Raw genomic sequence first — 14,113 nt, 5'->3', positions numbered from 1 at the left:
CCTCGGCAAAGGTCGGTCGGCACAGTACCTCACGGCAAAGGCTACTTTGCCGAGAGCCGCATCTCGGGCTCTCGGCAAAGGATTTGCCGAGGGTTAGCCGACCGTCGGCAAAAATTTTCACCGTGACGGCTGAAAGGTCCTTGTTTGGTTTTGGTAATTGAGTGACAACTTAGGTGGACTAATTGTGTTTATGTGAGATACACAGGTGATTAGTCCACAGGTACATGTGTGTGAGCAACATATGCCATGGAGGTGAAAATGGCTTGGAGATGTTGCAAAGCTCACACATGTGATGATGAAGGAGCTTATTGCACATGAGACATGACATTGAGTCATGTGATCAAGGTGGAGAAGATCAAGACAAGACTTGGCTTGATGGACCGGTTGCAAGCGTGAAGGGCAAGTCGAAGGCTTTGGAGTGATGGACCGCGTGGCGGTGAAGCTTGAGCAAGACTTGGCGCCGATGGACGATGGCAACGGTGAAGAGCAAGTAGAGTCAAGATCGATGAACCAATATGATCATGTGATGATATGAAGTGGATCATATCATTGTTGATCGTGTTGGTGCATGTGTTGTATCAACATTGGAGGAGATGGAATGGAATGCGCAAGGCAAAGGTATAACCTAGGGCATTTCATTTCACCGGTCATAGGTGTGTAGAGAAGTTTATGACCGGGTTTAGGATAGATGGTCGTACTATCAAGAGGGGCAAACTTGTTTGCATATCAGTCATCTAGTGCCACTCGAGTGATCTAACTTTGCATTGTCGCTAGGATCGAGTGGCGTGGCAAGTTGAGTGGCTAACATCCTTTGGGAAATGATTGTGAAAATGCTAACACACATACACATGGTGATGTACACTTGGTGGTGTTGGCACATTTACAAAGGAGGTGGTGTTTGCAGGGGTGAGATGGGTTTGGGGAAAACGGAATGCCTATTTTCTATTGCGCCGGATGCAAATTCTTGTGGTTAGCACACTTGAGCAAGGGTGAAGAGAATGGAGAAGATGCTGGCGTCGGTCAACTGACCGGACGCTAGATCTGAATGCACCGGACGCTGGCAGGCTACGTCCGGTCGCGCTGACGTACGGTGACGCAGCAGCTGGACAGTGACCGGACGCTGGCTACGTCCGATCGCGTTCGACCGGACGCGTCCGGTCATGCTCGGGAGCTTACTGGAAATGACCGGACGCTGGGGGTTCAGCGTCCGGTCAGTTGAAGCTAGAGCATCTGGTCAGGTCAAGTGACCGTTGGAACCAGGACATGTGGTCGTCTGTGGGCGACCAGACGCTGAGGTCCAGCGTCCGGTCAACACGACCGGAGCGTCCGGTCAGCCCGACCGTTGCCCAGTGAAGGGGTAACGGCTAGTTTAGCCCTTGGGGCTATAAATAGAAGTGGCCCTCGGCCATGGCTGGTGTGGAGCACCTCAAGGGACTTAGTGTCCATGCTTGTGAGTGCTTGGGAGCCCTCCATCACACATATACTTGATAGTGATCATTCGATTGTGTGTGAGTGAGCGATTCTAATGCGATTGCATCGTGAGGTCGCATCGAGTGGCACTAGGTGATCGAGTTGCAAGCTGGTGGTGCTTGTTACTCTTGGAGGTTGCCACCTCCTAGATGGCTTGGTGGTGGTCTCCGTCGAAGCGCGCAAGAAGCTTGTGCGGCGCTCCGGAGAAGTGCTTGTGAGGGGCATTGTGCTCGCCCCGCGGGAGCCGCGAAGAGCAACTCTAGTAAAGCGTGTCATTGAGCTACCCTCACTCAAGGGGTAGGTTCTTGCAGCGCCCGACGTGCGGGCTTAGCGGGTGATGCTAATTAGCCGCTGAACCACCAAGTGAGCGGTCGACACAACGGGGACTAGCGTGTTGGCAAACACGTGAACCTCGGGAAAAAAATCATCGTGTCAACCTTATTCTTCCCGTTGGTTTGCATCCCCGTTACACAAGCTTGCAATTACTTTTATACATATTAAGCTTGTGTAGTTGCTCTTGTAATTAGATAGCTTGTGTAGCTTGCTAATTACCTTCTTGCTTGTGAAGCATAGAAGTAGCTCCCTTGCATGGCTAATTTGGTTTTAGTAACCTTGTTAGTCACATTGCTTAGTTTGTGTAGCTAAGTATTTGCGCTCTCTAATTAGGCATTGGTTGCCTTGTTATTGAGCATTGCTAGTGAGCATCGTTAGCTTTGTGCTTTTGCTTACTAGCATGTGTAGGAGCTCCCTTGTCGCTTAAAGTACTAGTGGCCTAGGTTTGTGTAACCTTGCTCCTAGAATTGTTTAGGAGAGCTCTAGCTAGCCCGGCACCTTTGTTGCATAATTGTTATCTTTGCAAGGTGCTAGTGAACATATATAGTGGGGTATAGTCTTGGCTAGATCGATAGTTTTAATTCCGCATTTGTATCGGTTAGCCGACGCAATTAAGTTTTAGAAAAGACTATTCACCCCCCCCTCTAGTCGCCATCTCGACCCTTCAACGGCGAGAGGTCACGGTAAAGTTGATCTTTGCCGAGAGCCTTAGCAAGCTCTCGGCAAAGAATTTCTAAATTTTTTTCCAAAAAACTTTGTCGAGCGTCTGTCAGAAGAGCTCTCGGCAAATAATATTGACAATTTTTTAGACATTTTTTTGCCGAGAGCTATGGCTCATCTCTTGGCAAAGGCTTCCTCTTTGCCGAGCGCTATGGTCATGCGCTCGGCAAAGCTAGGATTCTGTGTGTTCCATAATTCCCAGCTTTGCCGAGGGTATAACCATAGTCCTCAGCAAAGCCACAGCCAGTTTTAATTTTTTTTTTGCATTTCCAGTCAACAAATAAACATATATATGACATCCACATCACAATAAGCACATCCACATATCAATAACCACATCCACATCACATAATTCACATCCACATCACATAGAAGTCTCGAAGTTCGAAGTCACAAACAAATCTCGACACATAGACAACCACAAGTGTAAAGTTCGACAAGCAACATAAATAAGAGGCATAGGAGGCGCCAAACAGGTCACGGCGACGGTCCAGGCTGAGAAGGCGCCGCGTGCGATCCTAGGGAGTTGACGAGGAGAAGGTTAGGGTTGTTCGACGCCGCTGACTAACGCTACACAAACAAAGAAGATGCAGAACGTGTTAGACAACATAAATAGATAACGAAGCACTACATGTACTTTTTACCACCACGACCACACCACCACCACCACACTACTACTACCACCACCAACAAGCACACCACCACGCCACCACCATCACCACCACCACCACCACGCCACCACAACCACACCACTACTACCACCAACAACAACCACACCACCATGCCACCACCTCTACCAACCACGCAGCCACCACCACGACCACGCCACCACCACCACCAACCACGCTGCCACCACCACCCACCACCATCACCACTAGCACTAGGTTTCACTAGGTTTTACTAGGTTTCACTAGGTTTGACATTTAGAGAAACTAAAACATTTGTCATACTCACTGGAGTAGAATCAAGCTAAGGTGGAGGTGTAGCCTGCAGCTGACCGAGCAGGAACTGTGGGACCGTTCCACCTTGGGTCATTGCAAGACCCCGCACGTAGGAGAGCACCTCTGCCAGCTGCCACTGATCCTACTCCTGCTTGGCCTCTAAAGCTGCCAGCCTCTACCGCTCGAGCTCCCGCTCAGCCTCCAAAGCTGCCAGCCTCTGCCGCTGCTGCTCCCGCTCGGCCTCCATCACCTGTAGCTGTGCCTACAACATTTGACGCCAATGTTTCAAGATTGTGGAGCTAAGGTATGTAAAAGTTAAAGAACTAGGAATGGAAGAGAACACTTACCTAGAGTGTCGACACCACGGTCAGGCATTGGCGTATGGCCGGCATTAAGCTCGTGCTCGCTGCTCGGATCTGATGCAGCGGAGGAACAGAGGTCGTGTCGAGGACACCGTCGCCAAGCCAGAACCGCTCGTGCTTCTTGCCTTGCCTCACCCTCATCACAAGCTCTGGATCAAGCCGCTCCTCGATGGTCAGGTCGTAGTCTGGCCCGTGGACTGACCTTGCCATCTCTGTGTACGCAGAGATGCGAGGGGCAATGCTGGCGTTGGTGAACGACTCAGCAGGGACTTCTGGGGTCCAGTCAGTGGCAGTCGTCGCCTTGCCCAAGTGGTACAAGGCATATGCCTTGAGGTGACCACAAGGGCGGCCACCATGTGATGTTGACTACGAGAAAGACAATAACATTGTTAGAGTTGTTGTAGAATTGAGTGTTAGGTTAGAGAAATGGTTTCGCCTTACCCAAGCTTCTGAGAATTCAGAGAGGTTGCGGCTGCCTTGATGGTGTGGTACTCCTTGCATCAGCAAATGGCGCTCGCGTGCTTCATCATGCTCCTTCTTCCAGTCCTGGCTGAGCCACATGTCCACAATCCTCTCCCAGACATCCAGATGCCAATTGCACCAGTTTGGAATCGCCTACAGGCCATCAAGCAAATGATATATCAGAAGATCAAATTAAGGAAACTTAATCTCAGAAGAAATCAATAGTAATGTTCCGTATTTACCACAAGGTACTCCTCCTTGGTCAGCACCACCTGTCTTGCCTCGTCCTTTTTTATGCTACGCCCTTTGACCTTTGCGTAGTGCCAAATGTGCACCTAATGACGCGCGTCATGAAACATGTCCGTGATGCGCTTCTTACAAGAAGCGACTGCCACCTGGTATGCCCAGTGCTCCTTGCCCTCCTTGATTCTAAAGAAATCCTACATAAAGGTGCGAGGTATCATTTACTTATTAGAAGAATGCCCAATGAATACGATGTATCTGTGGCTAAAAGAATACAATGTGTGCCTAAAAGACTTACCGACAGGTCCCTAATGACCCGCTCCGCCTTGTTCCTGTATCTATGGCCACTACGATCCATGGCATCGGTGGCCAATTTGTAGTGGTCGAACTGAGTGGCCGGCTCGAACATGTCCAGGCTCACCTCCACCAGGCCAGGGTAGTGCTCCCTACATAGACCTCCTAGGATGTCATTCACTTTGTGTGCCTTGGCTCCAGTCTCCACAAGTTTCTAGTTCCTGCACAAGTGATTAAAAAAAGTATTAGTTTGTATTTTGATTTTCAACATTTCAAATGAAGAAGTTTTGAGCACATCTTAAGTTACTTACCTATCCCCATAGGGTGTGATCAGCGGGCGAGCCACTTCAGGTATTGGTCGACGTGGGAGCTTCGCGGGACCACGCAAGTACACCATCGACACACCAGAGGAAGTGGATCCCCCTGCAGTCGCCTCGTCCCCTGCAGTCGCCTCATCCCCTGAGGTGGAGGAGGACCCCCCTGCATCCGCATGCTCCATCACAGCGGCAGGCTCCTCCATGGCCACAGGCTCCTCCACGGTAGGAGGGGTAGTCGGCTACGTCCTACTCGGACACCTGCGGCTCCTCCACCTTGGCACCGGCTCTGGAGGCTGAACCGACGCCTCTGGCTCCTCCTGGCTAGCGTAAAGAGACTGGACGGACCTCTTGGGTGGCATCTCCTGCATTAAAAAAGAACAAAACAATTAGCATATATAAATGATACATAATTAGAAAGAGATGCAAAATGAAGATAATTACATGCAAAATGAAGATAATTACATGCAAAATGAATATAATTACAAAAACAGATAACATTACATGTACTAGAAACGATCTCCACGATCAGGATTAGCTGGATTGTACATATCATCATCACTATCAACCATGTCCAAATCTTCATCCGCCTCCTCATCATCACTATCAACACCTAAGTGTAATCGGTCAAGGAACACTATGTCCTTTCAATTTTCCACCTCATCTCCAGAGTCCTCGTCCACAACCCTTTTGATGTATGTCTCCATTTCAACTAGCCTGGTTAAGTCTATCTCAAAGCTCCCTTGTAGCCCCTCTTCGTGTTGATAGAACTCTTCGTCATGTGTTTCTAGGTTCAAGTTGTAATCTTCATCGTTTGGGAGAGGTAATCTACCGTGCGGTGATATTGTGTGAACAACATACCAACCCTTAAGGTTTTCCTCGGTTTGGCAAGCATATGGACTATAATAGACTTGCTTGGCTTGTGTGGCCACAATCCATACATCATCACCTTCATAGATGGAATCCTATCGAGTCTCGACTAGCCCAAGATGAGGGTACTGTCTCGATACCTCAGGATCAAACCACTGGCATTTGAATATGATAGGACTAAAAGGTTCGGCTCCACGAAACTAGAGTTTGTATATTTCTTCAAGTATCCCATAATAGTCCTTGCCATCAGTTCCAGGTGTCATAACTCTAGTATTTGTGGTCCTTCAATGCGGCCGACTTTGCTCGTAGCTTGTTGTGTAAAAGCGATACCCATTGACATCATAAACGTTACATGACATGACCCTAAAGTTGAAGCCATCGGCAACCTACCGCAATTCGGCACTTATAGACGCATCCCTGTAGCACTGCAAAGTCAGGCTAGAGCGTTATGTTATTCACACAAATGACCAACTTGAAATCAAGAAACAAGGGGGAAGTTGGACGGTACCTTCTTTTGGAACCAAGAAATGAAATCCCGCTCCTTAAGAATGGTATCAACTTCATGAGGGCGAGGTCGCCTTGATTGACGCCAGAATAGATTAACAAATTCCCTGTGTAGACAAGAAACATGATAGGGTTGGATGTAGAATAGTGACAGTGTAAGTAACAAGTTTGTTGAGAACTTACTCGATATACGGCGCCACTTCATCTAGGTTGGCCAACAAATATAGCATGATACTACGCCACTCTTCATTGCTCATGGTCTTTGGGCTCAATGCACTCGCTCTTCCGAGTGACCCTTTCAAAAGGCTAAGGGTAGATTTATTTTTTGTCATTGTAACGAGCCGATCGATTATGCACGCTAGGAAGGTTGCCCTTATAGTATGTTGTTGTGAAGTTTGACACCTCCTTGTTAATGAATGCCTCTGCCATGGAAACCTCAATTATGGCTTTATTTCCACATTTCTTGCGAATAGTCTTTAGACATCTCTCGATTGGATAGCACCAGTGGTTCTGCACGGACCCCCCCCCCATTCATGCCTTATACAGGAGGTGCACAATCAAATGTTGCATCGACAGGAAGAAGCCAGGTGGAAATATCTTCTTGAACTTACAGATCAACTCAGGGGCTCTTTTTTCCAAGTCAGCCACCACATTTCGAGATAACTCCTTAGCACAAAGCTGGTGGAAGAAATAGCTCAACTCTGCCAGCATGACCCAGACATGCTCAGGGACGAAGCCTCGAACCATCGACGAAAGAAGGTGCTCAATCCATATGTGGAAGTCATGACTCTTCATCCCTAAGACTCGACCAGTAGATGGGTTTGCCCCCCTCTTAAGATTCGCTGCAAACCCATTAGGAAACATTAAGTCCTTGATCCATTGGACTACAACCATCTTGTGCTTCTTTTCCAAGATGTAATCGCCCCAAGGCCTTCTCCATGTCTTGCCGGCTCTTGGTGGTCGCATCTCTAGGTGTGGTCTATCGCATAGCCTTGCTAGGTCCGCTCTAGCCTTAGGGTTGTCCTTTGACTTATCAGTGTCCATGAGTGTTGCCCAGAGAGCTTCAGCGACATTCTTCTCAGTGTGCATTACATCAATGTTATGTGGCAGGGCCAGGTGCTTAAAATAGGGAAGCCTCTCCAAGCTCGACTTATGAGTCCACATATGTTGAACACCATACCCCATGAAACCAACTCCATCTTCCTTGGAGACAAGACCATCTATCTGAGCAAGAACCTTGGCGCCAGTCATCTTCTACGATTAAGGGTCTGTCACTATGACACCTTTCGTAAAGTTCTTAATATCTCATCTGAATGCATGGTCAAGAGGGAGGAATTGTTGATGTTTGTCGAATGAGGAAAACTTGCCACCACTCTTCAACCTAATGAACTGCAGAGCTACCTTGCATACCGGGCATGGGAACTTCCTATGGACACACCAGGCGATGAATAGACCATACGCCAGAAAGTCATGCATCGAGTAGTGGTACCAAACGTGCATTGTGAAGTTCCTCTTTGTAGCATGGTCGTATGTTAGTACCCCGTGATCCCATGCAATGATCAACTCATCAATCAAAGGCTCCATGAACACACCCATATGTTTCCCCGGGTGACCAAGAATTATCAGTGACAAGAATATATTCTGACGTTGAAGAAGGATGCCGGGGGGAGATTGAGGGGGATAACGAAGATTGGCCAACAAGTGTATGGGGCCGCCATCATTCCAAAAGGATTGAACCCATCTGTTGCAAATGCAACACGCACATTACGAGCCTCTAGAGCTTTGTCAGCATAAATGCCATCAAATGTTTGCAATGCTTCACCATCTGATGGATGTACCATCTTGTCAGGATTGTATTGGATTCCATTTTTGTGTCATGTCATCTGTTTCATGGACTCCTCGCTCATGAATAGCCATTAGAGTCTCGGTATGAATGGAAGGTACCGTAGGACTTTCATGGGGATTCCAAGCTGCTTCTTCTGCCCATCACTAGATTCTACCTCCACATACCTAAAGGACTTACACTTTGGATAGTACTTTGCTTCTGCATGTTCTTTCCTAAAGAGGACGCACCCATCCTCACAAGTGTGTATCTGCTCATACGGCATCTTAAGAGCTTTGAGGAGCTTCACTGACTCGTACATGTTCTTTGGCAGCGTGTGATCTGCCAGAAGCAGGGTCCCAAAAATTGCCAGCATACTATCAAAGCAGTCTTGACTCATGTTATGCATGGACTTTAACCCCATTAAGCGTCTAATGGCGTTGAGTTGAGAAACATTTGTCTTGTCATGAAGGGGCCTCTTAGCCGACTCCATCATGCGATAGAATGCCCTTGTGGTTTCCTCTGGCTCCTACTCCTCGATTTCATCCCTACATCGTTCACCGAAGTGTGCTTGGTGGAAGTCATCCATCAAGTCTGGTACCCCGCCATCACTATCAAACTCCTCTAAGCGTGGCCTCAATGCCTCATCTCTAATATGATGGCCTTCACCATGGCACACTATAGGGGTATTAACCCCTATACCCTTATGGCTAGGCTTGGGCCAGCCCGGATCAGGGGGTCCGATCCACTGGAAGATGACACGTGGCCTAGCTAACCTGTTTGGAGTCCTGCGCAAGGAGTCAAGGCAGATTTGGAGATCGAGCAAGATTCTGGTCGGTTAGAATAGGAGTCCTTATCCAGCCACCTATGGCAATTGTAACTGGCTAGGATTAGTTTCTAGATCTATAACCCTGCCCCCCCAGACTATATAAGGCAGGTAGGGGACCCCTCTAAAAACATCTCTCATTGACATACAGCAATACAATCAGATGCAGGACGTAGGTATTATGCCTTCTTGGCGGCCGGACCTGGATAAAACCTCATGTCTGTCTTACATCACCGTCTTGTTTGTGGCTTGCGCATCTGTCTACCGACAATCTACTACCTTGGGCATACCCCTAGGTAGACTGCCGACCATATTTCGTCGACAGTGGCGTGCCAGGTAGGGGGTGTGCGTACTGCTCTCCAAGCAAACAAGATGGTCATCATCTCTGGCTCCGTGGCTACGCCGAACGGCCTCACGTTCACCGTCGGCCAGATCACCTAGACCATCGGCTCCGACGACTTCATCACCATGACCACGGAGGAGGCGCGGATTCAGTCTGCGTCGACCGCTGCTTCACTTGCATCGGCTACGACTCTGACCATGATGGATATGGCTCTGACCATGGTACATCTGGCTTTGACCATGCCCGCATCATCTTCAGCCACGCCGACAACCCGTCATCTGCTTCCCCGCTACAAAGGGAAGCAGATCGACAACACTGACCTGCTCGACTCCATCGATCGGGTCGACACCAAACTTGCTGAAACCCTAGCTCTGGTAAGTTTAATTCAAAGTCAACCTAATGAGTAGGTAACTGCTCCCCACAATAGATCTACCCAACCAGCTTGGGCCAGTCATCCTACATGACTCGGTACAGATCTCGTGGTCATATTTACTCCTAAAGAGCGCTCCGCTCATCACCGGCCAGCCTCCACGATGGGTCTCCAGCTCTCCAAGTACGAAGCCTCGACGGAGAACTACCAGGCCCAGCCCTATGGCCTACGAAACACTACCTCCAACTATGCGTATAATATACAACGTTGCTCGAATCTATGTTTTATACATCGCCCTCGGCCAAAGCCACACAACTTCGTCAACATGATCCAGATTGAGGATTATCAAGAAGGATCCATCCACACAGTCCAAGAGGGTGACTCCAGCTCCTCGTCTGGCATTGCATCTAATGCCTCTATCCACACTGAGCTCCAGCATCACAACGATGAAGGCGTCGAATACGATCTGGATATCTCAGACCATGCCCCGGGGTTCCCACAATTCCCATCTTTCCCACCAAGGTGAGGGGATTTGATCAATGTTGTCAGTAATGACAAACCACCAGCAGCCGGCGAAACAGAACAAGAAAGGATTGCACGCGAAGCACGCAATATTGACCGGTTTAATCGTCGACAAATCAAAGCTGAAGCAGAAGAGGAGGCACGACGCATAAGGGTCCAGCCATGCAACCTCAACAATGCCTTCGATAGGGTGGGGGATAAACAGGTCTTCAGGACCCCAAGCGCCAACGTAGCCGTTGCTATGGCAACAATGCAATGGCTACCCAATACCCCGGAAACCTAGGAAATTCGCGATGAAATACAAGCTTATCTGACGGCTACTATGGCCCAGACCATAGAGATTGTAAATCAAGCCCAGGCTCCATCTGTCTCAGTCGAGTCAAGCCATAGCCGCCAGTACTCAAGTCGCTCACAGCCACCCAACCAACGTGGCTCGCGCAACAATGACCCATCAGACAACTGTCAAGGCGGAAACGGTGGCCATGATGGTGGTCGGGATGACAACCGCCGTCGGGAGGACAACCATCGTGACGTCTAGGATGACAACCGCTGAGACAACCATGATAATCGCCGCGATAACCATGGCCGTAGGGCTAATATAGATGGCAACCGAGATCACCGTGATGGCAATAACGATCTCCACTATTACCTCAGAGGACACGATCTACATGATTGCATCAACCAGAGAGCCAATGATCGTGCATCCCACGAAAGCTATCGCCGTATGGAATATGACACTGCCCACAGCCCACTGGGTTTGAAGCAGTTTACTCCACACCTTCGCCAAGTCATATGGCCCAAGAACTTCAAGCTCGAGAAACTTCAGAAGTACGACGGCAAGGAGAACCCTGAATTATGGGTCATGCTCTACAAAACTGCGTGTAGATCAGCCATGGTTGATGAGCACGTCATGTCTAACTACTTCCCAGTCGATGTTGGCCATGCAGGTCACCAATGGCTGGTCAGCTTGCCGGCGAACTACTTTGATTCTTGGCAAGAGCTCAAGCAAGCCTTCATTGACAACTTCATTGCTACTTGCGAGCAACCCGGCAACAAATATGATCTACAATAGATTCGAGATCGAAAAGATGAGCCACTGCGCGAGTACGTTCGGTGTTTCTCGGAGATGCGCATCAAGGTCCCATCAATCTTTGACAACGAGGCAATCGAGGCTTTCATCACTGGCCTCCACTTCCATGACGCCCTAAGGGACAAGCTCCTGCACAAGAGACCTAAATCAGTCATAGCGCTCCTGGCCACTGCTAAGAAATATGCAGACACCGATGACGCTAAAAAGATAATTATCAAAGAAGCAGCAAGGGTTCCACACTCCGACCACCCCCCATACCACGACGACTACCGCAGCAACCATGGTCGGAACAACAATTTTAACTACCGCAACCAGTGCAATGACTCCCGTGACCACCACGATCAATGTAATCAGCGGCGTAACCGCCGTGATGATTACAGGGGCAAGCGTGCTCGGAAAGACGATGGTGAGGTCAACACCGTCAAGAAAGGTGGCGGACATTGTAACTACGAAGAAGACTATGCCAAAGCATTGAAAGGGCCCTGCCAGCTCCATCCCAAGTTGAACCATACCATGGAGAACTATCGCGTTCTCAAGTCTATCTACATGCGTCAACAGGCTCCGGATACGTCCAACAAGCCAAACGACGTAGGGGAACAGCGCAACGAGGACAACGATGACAAAGACGCAGATCCCTGTCACAAGTACGTCAAGCCAACCGATCACGTGCACACCATCATTGGAGGCAAAGTGTCCATTGAGACCAAACGAGAACACAAGCTGCTCGCCCGCGCTTGCTTGAACGTGGCCAACATCGACAACCTCATCACCGATCTGCGGCTCCCTCCTTGGTCTCACTGCGAGATTTCCTTCAGCGGAAAGGACCAATGGGCCGCAATACCTGAGCCAGGACGTTTTCCTCTGGTCCTCGATCCTTGTATCAACAAGGTTTAGTTCAATAGGGTGCTGATTGACGGTGGCAGCTCCATCGATATACTGTTTAAAAATAGTCTACCCACCCTAAAGATAACCTAGGCAGATCTCAAGCCATATGAGGCATAGTTCTGGGGTGTTCTCCCCAGATAGAGCTCTACACCTCTCGGGCAGATCACGCTACCTGTGCAATTTGGGACCCCAGACCACTTCCGCACCGACTACGTCAACTTCGTGGTCGCTGACTTCAATGGCACCTACCATGCTATCTTGGGTCGACCATCGCTCACCAAGTTCATGGCCATACCTCATTACAGGTATCTGGTGCTAAAGATGCCTACCAAGAAAGGAGTTCTAACCCTCAGGGGCAACGTATACGTAGCTTATACCTGTGAGGACGATAGCTTCAAAATAGCAGAGGCTCATGACCTCTCTATTTGCATGGCCGCGACCATGCTCGACGCCAAGAAGACCTCGGCCGACCACCTAGAGATCCCAGAGCTTGAGGGTCCCCACAAGAACATCAAGTCCAAGGAGCATAAGGTGATCCAGCTGGTCGATGGTGATCCTAGCAAAATGGCCCTTATCAGGGCCAACCTAGATCCCAAATAGGAAGATGCGCTCGTTAGGTTCTTGAGGAGCAATGTGGATGTGTTTGCATGGAAACCTGCTGACATGCCCGGTGTACCTCGGAATTTGATCGAGCACTCCTTGAATGTCAACGACAAGGCCAAACCTATCAAGCAGAAGCTATGACGGTTCGCTCATGACAAAAAGGAGGTGATTAGGGTAGAAGTTACATGGCTTTTGGCAGCCGGATTTATCAAAGAAGTATATCATCCAGAGTGATTAGCCAACCTGGTTCTTGTACGCAAAAAGAATAATGAATAGAGAATGTGCATTGATTACACTGATCTCAACAAACACTACCCTAAGGACTCCTTCGACTTACCTCGCATAGACGAGGTCATAGATTCAACCGCCGATTGCGAGCTACTTTCCTTTCTCGATTGCTACTCTGGTTATCACCAGATCACTCTCAAAAAGGATGATCAGATCAAGACATCTTTTATCACGCCTTTCGGTGCCTACTGCTACACGACCATGTCGTTTGGGCTCAAGAACGTTGGGGCTACCTACCAACGCTCTATACAGGCCTGCCTCAAAGACAAGATAAAAGATGACCTCGTTGAGGCTTATGTTGATGATATAGTTGTCAAAACCAAGGAAGCACATACCCTTGTTGACAACCTGGAATGCACCTTTGCGGCCCTTAACACATTCCAATGGAAATTAAACCCAAAGAAGTGCATCTTTGGTGTTCCTTCTGGCATACTACTCGGCAACATCATCAGTCACGACGGCATATGCCCTAACCCAGAGAAAGTCAAAGCTATCTTGGACATGAAGCCACCCAAAAAGGTGAAGGATGTTCAGAAGCTTACCGGATGCATGGCTGCCCTCAGCAGTTTCATATCAAGATTAGGCAAAAAAGGATTACCGTTCTTTAAACTACTCAAAGCATCCAAGAAGTTTGAGTGGTCAAAGGAAGCAGACGCTGCCTTCACACAGCTAAAACAATACCTTACGTCACCTTTGGTCCTCATAGCTCCCAGAGAAGATGAAATACTCCTACTTTACATTACGGCGACTAATCGAGTGGTCTCCACGGCCATGGTGGTCGAGTGCGACGAGCCCGGCCACGTCTACAAGGTGCAGCGACCAATCTATTTCATCAGTGAGGTACTCAATGA

Source organism: Miscanthus floridulus, chromosome 4 (assembly GCF_019320115.1).
Source record: "Miscanthus floridulus cultivar M001 chromosome 4, ASM1932011v1, whole genome shotgun sequence".
Taxonomy (NCBI): Eukaryota; Viridiplantae; Streptophyta; class Magnoliopsida; order Poales; family Poaceae; genus Miscanthus; species Miscanthus floridulus.
Note: the sequence above shows the minus strand (reverse complement) of the source record.